Consider the following 6,200-nt stretch of genomic DNA (forward strand, 5'->3'; position numbering starts at 1 on the left):
GGAGGTCGATGAATTGACCTTGATCTTGATACTAATTGATTAGAAATCACAAACACAATTAATTATAGAAAAATAATGTTCTATATTATTATCAAATGTACATTTGCACTCTTAATTAAAGATAACTTATATAGTATTAATTAACTAAGATACTAATTTTGTCTAACAAACTTTTATGAATTACAATTTCTAACACTATTTTCATTTTCAACTCCTAGTTGCATTAATGATTTAGTTGTCTTGATTTTTTTGTCTTGTGCCTCCGAGACAGGAAAGACTAGGCTATTAAAGTCATTAATTACTTATAATATTATTAAAAAAAATTATTTGTATACAATTTTAAGTATTGCACTATAATCAACTTATTAAACCAATATATTAATAATAATTTAATATGTTGATTACATCATATCTAATGAGACTCTTTTAAAGTTATGGACATATACACTTGTGTGCATAGATCCATTGTTAACAATGCCTATAATACAAATCTTCCCCATTATATAGAACTCATTCCTAAATATTGAAACATAATATTAAGCTAAGTAACTAACTAAATATTCCACTTCAAATGAGAATTTTTTAATCAAAAGTATAAACTATTTCAATTTTAATTCGTGTGATCTAATATTTTTCAACATAGTGTTACAACTAACTGATTTTACATCTTTATAAAAAAAATCCAAGAAGAAAGAAATGGTCTAAAAACTTATCAACCTAAAACAATACAATGTTAATCGAATCAAATTTGATTTAAGTTATGCTAACCATTACCCACCACATATATAATATTAACCTAAGCCTTGACTAAATATATGGCTTTAAGTCTTTTCAACAAGAGTTCTATGTAGCGAAAATTTTGTAATAAAAGATTACAATTTGTTGATCTTGCTTTTGTGATTCTTTATCTATAATAAGTTCAACATGTGATTCTTTAGCATCAACATCCATTAACAAAATTTACATAATGCTCTCAAATTTGTTTAAAAAAATATACATAAATGACCCTAAAATATGATCAACCAACAAATACATTGTAAAATAAATTAACATTCATGTCACATGACAACTTTATTTTACAACAAGATTACACAATGATATTGCATCAAAAAATAGATTGAAGTTTGAACCACATATGATCATGGAAATTAAAATATGCATAACGCCATGATCTACAAATGAACAAAGGACCGACTACTATCCAAAATCCTATGACAAATCCAAATGTCATACTCACAAAAAACCAATTCACTCCATGTTTATTACTCCCTTTGTCATTGAGATCAAAATTAGTAATTTTCACATTGGAGCTACAACTGATGGGTAGTGGTGGTCCGCAAAGATTGTTGCCGATAAAGTTTGAGGCATCAAAGGTTTGCAATTGATTTGCTATCGGGATTTTTCCCTTCAAATGGTTATAAGACAAGTCTAGCATACTCAAAAAGCTCAAATTCGAAATGGTTGAAGGGATTTTACCAGAAAGTTGATTCCTTGAGAAATCGATGGACAATAATGATCCCATATTACCAATGCTTCTTGGAATATGACCACTTAGTTGGTTGTGGGACAAGTTCAAAAATCTCAATTCATTTAAATATGTGATTTCCCTTGGTATTTCTCCTGTTAGATTGTTATTGGACAAATCAATGCTTGTTACCAATCCGAGAAAGTTTTTGTACTCGTCTCCTCTTCCTTTCAGCCAAAGAAGAACGCCGACTATACTATAATCCATATATATATTTGTATAGTTTATAGCAGAACAAATGATAAGAGAATCCACGAATTTGTTCATCTCTGTCATGGCCTTCAAGTTTTTAAAACAAGTAGGTATGTTTCCAGTCAAATTATTTTGTGCAAGGTCTAACACTTGAAGAAGACTCATATCACATATCTTATCAGGAATATGACCAAAAAATCTATTTGATCGAAGGATAAGAACCTTCATATCTAAAAGACTTTCTCCAACCCAAGCTGGAATTGTTCCTGAAAATTTATTTTCGCCAAGATCCAACAAAATCAATTTATTGGTCTTCTTCAAAATTGTAGGAAATGTCCCTGAGAGTAAGTTGTTACGAATGCGTAAAGACTTTAGCTCTGTCAAGGAACCCATGGACTGGGGAAAGTTTCCAACAAAATTGTTGCTTTGTAAATTTACATCCATTAAATATGGCCAAATGGTCCAACAGTCGGGTATTTCTCCTGACAAATTACTTGATTCAAGATTGAGAAATTCTAATTCCATTTGCTTGTCTTGATTTTTGCATAAGAAATCATCCATGGATTTGGAGAACGAGTTGCCTGAAAGATCTAAAACAACCACACCACTTGAAAGAGATGGCAATTTTCCACATAAGTTATTTGCACTTAGATCAACTGTACTGATAGATATTGAATTTGTTAAAGTATTCCCAATCTCACCATGGATATGATTCTGAGAGAGGTTTAGCAAATTTGCTTGAGAAAATGTTACCCAAAACCAAGAAGGAATAAAATCTGAAATCCCTGTGTTAGACATCATTATATATTTAAGGGTGTTGTTTTGTGACTGAATCCATGAAGGAAAGTTAGGACCTAATTGCCAAGAGGTCATATCCAAATCGGTAAGTTGAAAAGTAGGATGCCAATTGGGACTCACTTTTAAAGTTAAATTGTTTCTTGATGCATAAAAAATTTTCAAGTTGGTAAGATTTTCAAGATGACCTTCCTTGACAATTCCTTGAAAATAATTATCAGCAATGTCAAGGTGTGACAATTTAGAGAGTGATTTGAGACTTTCAAATGGATTTCCACTAAACTGATTTGATGACAAAATAAGAGTTCTCAATGATGAAAGTTTTTCAAGTGATCTTGGAAGTTCTCCAATTGGACCTTCAAGTTGATTTCTTGATAGATCAAGTGCAATAAGAGAAGTCAAATTTCCCAAAGAAATTGGAATTGGACCTTCAAGTTCATTATGTGACAAATCAAGTGTAATCAGAGAAGTCACATTTCCCAAGATACGAGAAATAGTCCCTTGTAAAAAGTTGAATGATAGGTTCAGGAACTTGAGATGAGGAAGACTATCGTAAAACCAATTAGGTATAGAAGATGAGAATGAATTTCGACGGAGGTCAAGATTTTTAAGGAGTGTGAGGTTTCGAAGACCATCAGGAATTGGACCTTTGATGTTGTTAAAAGGCAAAGTAAGAGAAATAAGTTTCTTCTGTCCAAACACCCACTTTGGAACAAAAACAATTGAAGAAGGATAATAAATATAAAAAAGATGAAGAGTAAGGAGAGACGAGAAGTTAAAAAAGGATAGTTGATTAAAGTGAGGGGAGGTACATCTTGACAAATGTAAATGCATTAAAGAAGGAAGAGTCAAATGAGATATGTTTGCTCCTTCCAAATCAAGGTATTCAAGCTTTGAAAGGCTTGATAGCCAATCAACATTTTTTGTAAACAGAAAATCAGTTCCGAGTTCAAGGTAGAGCAAATTGGAGAGATTCCCAATTTGATAAGGAGTTATCCCAATCTGAGAAGGAATGTTGCCCATGAATCCAGAATAAGAGAGGTCCAAGTGAATTAAAGTGGTCATTCTCCAAAGAAAAGAAGGAATTGGCATACCTCCTCCAAGCAATTCATTGGAGCTCAGGTCAAGATAGAGCAAATTTGAGAGATTTCCAAAATGAGAAGGAATGTTTCCCGTGAATCCAGCATAAGAAAGGTTGAGGTGAGTTAAGGAAGTGATTGTTGCAATGAAAGAAGGAATTGGAATGCTTGCAAAAAGATTGCCACTGAAATCCAAGTAATTCAAATGCTTCAAATCAACCAAACAAGGATTTATCTCTCCACCGAATGCTCGTCTAGTATACTCTTCGTAAACTTTTTCGTAAACTTCATAATCATAATCATGGAAAGTAGGAAGTGGAGTGTTGAGGTGAAGCTCTGCAATGTGGGATGTAATGTTGTTGCAGAGAACACCATCCCACTGGCAGCAATTGGAATTGGCAGTAGCATTCCAAGAAGAAAGTTTGTTTGAAGGATCTTTGAGATGATGCTTAAACTTCAACAGTGTCTCTCTCTCTCACTTCCAATGCACACTGTGTCTCTGCACACACAAAGAGAAACCCAACATAGAAGAAGAAAGAGAGTGATGAAAAGGGAGGAATTCATGATGAGAAATAGAAAGAAGTGTTAAGTGGGTATGCATATAAAACTTGTTTAGAGTGTATTTATACTGCTACTCAGCCTTACTATGGTATCCAATTCAATGAAGGTGCTGAGTAATTCCATGTTACGCGTTTTCCAATCTCTCAATATTCTAATACTTTGACTCTGATTCTGAAATATGTATACAGTATTTAGACTCTTTCTTAATTCTTTTTTTCTTTTTAATTGATTTATAGCATGATTTTTATCGTTTAAGAAACTCAACATTTCATTATACGAAATAATAGTTTGGGTACCATCACATATATAATTATTTATTTTTGGCTATCTTATCAATATTTTTTCGTTATTTTATTATATTAAACCATTATCGTTACAATATTAATGCTAACACTACGATTAAAACTTTCCTTTTACCAATGATTTTTAAATTGTCGTTGATCGAGTCATCAATAAAACTTGCGATTTTCAATCACTTGAACTAAGAAGGTGAATTCTATATTGAAAAAAATAACAATTAAAAGGTTCAAAAACTAATATAGTATGTCAATTACTTTAATGTGCTAAAAATTAATAAAATATGCTTTACATATTCATATGATGTAGTAAATTGCTTCCAAGTCAAATGATTGTATACCTATGAAATACTAAAAGATATAACAGCTTAAAATTAGTATAGAATATAAAATATTTATTTATTAAAGAGATAGTGAAATTTAATTATCTAGTTCAACCTCTTTCATTGCATGTTCATACTTATCTGGTTCAACCTTGCAGCCTCATACGAAGGTCATTATTCATTGCATTACATCATATTTTTGTAATTCTGGACTATCATTTAAAATGTTGTTGGATTGAACATATTACTAGACCAAAAATTATCTAAATAGTTAAAACGTAATTTTTTATATTTAAAAAACGTAGTAATCCAAATATCTCAATTCAATTGTAAGTTGGTTTACTTAATCTATACATAAAATAATTGATGTTAAATGTCTCTCAATAGTTATTCTGCCATTGATATTGTCTGTAACAATATCCCCTCAGTATTTATTTCACTAGAAATTGAACTTCTGAATCAACTCTAATACAATTTGTTGAAACAACAAAAGTTTATAACGGATAGTTAGGAATATTTGTTGAACCAAAAAATTCTAGTCTATAACCAAAATAGATTATGAATGAAGCTATGTATAAGTAATAACTAACTATGCTCACCAAAGTATGCTTTAACACTATTCTGCTTTCATTTATCATGGTAGGAAGGTGGCTAATAGGGCTGAATTGCACTTTTAATGTTCTAATTTTTGTAGTTTGATTTCTTCTGAAAGCTGAGAATTAGTTTTTTAAATTAATATTGAAATCATTATATAACACTCTATTCATAAATAGTCAAGTTTTCACTAAATATCTACCTATATTTCTAAATGTCTCTATTTTTGGGCTCCACTTTCTTTTTCTCTTTGATTTCGTTTTTTTTGTTAAATTATCAAGTTGAGGTGTATAATAACTAAATTTTTGTTGTTTCACAGAGTCTTAGCCATTCACTCTCATACTCATTATTCATATATTAATTATGGTTACACCAAGCCATCACATTTAATGTTTTTTTTTCCAAATTGTATACAAGTCATAAAAATATCTAACTTACAAAGATCTTTTTCTCTTTATACAATTTTTGGTTCTCATATATTTCTAAAAATAGTTGGGGTTTGTGTATTTTAAGTGGAAATTACAGTTTTTTTTACATAAAATTAATTATCAGGAATTCCTAAAAAAGAGTGTAAAATTGTAATGTAAATTTTACATTTATGGTTGCTATGATTTTTCTTTTTTAAAAGTTTGGATCTGTTTTTTTGCATATGGAATGTTTCACAGAAAAAATAAAATAAAACGATCGAATAAGTGTTGAATTTTTCAAAAATAATATTATCCGTCCTTTTTAAACTCCAGTTTATTCAAACTTTTTTTTGGTAGAATATTTCATACTATTTTCTATACGAAAGGAGAATATCTCTCCATTTTTGTTTTAGTTGGGTAGAAAAAGA

General features: G+C 30.4%; 1 pseudogene; it reads right to left on the reverse strand.

Annotated features, from left to right (window-relative positions):
• Nucleotides 1-1,080: 1,080 nt before the first annotated feature.
• On the reverse strand, nucleotides 1,081-4,182 carry LOC137837627 (receptor-like protein EIX2; annotated as a pseudogene).
• Nucleotides 4,183-6,200: the final 2,018 nt, after the last annotated feature.

The sequence above is a fragment of the Phaseolus vulgaris genome, chromosome 4 (assembly GCF_000499845.2).
Source record: "Phaseolus vulgaris cultivar G19833 chromosome 4, P. vulgaris v2.0, whole genome shotgun sequence".
In the NCBI taxonomy this organism is placed as follows: Eukaryota; Viridiplantae; Streptophyta; class Magnoliopsida; order Fabales; family Fabaceae; genus Phaseolus; species Phaseolus vulgaris.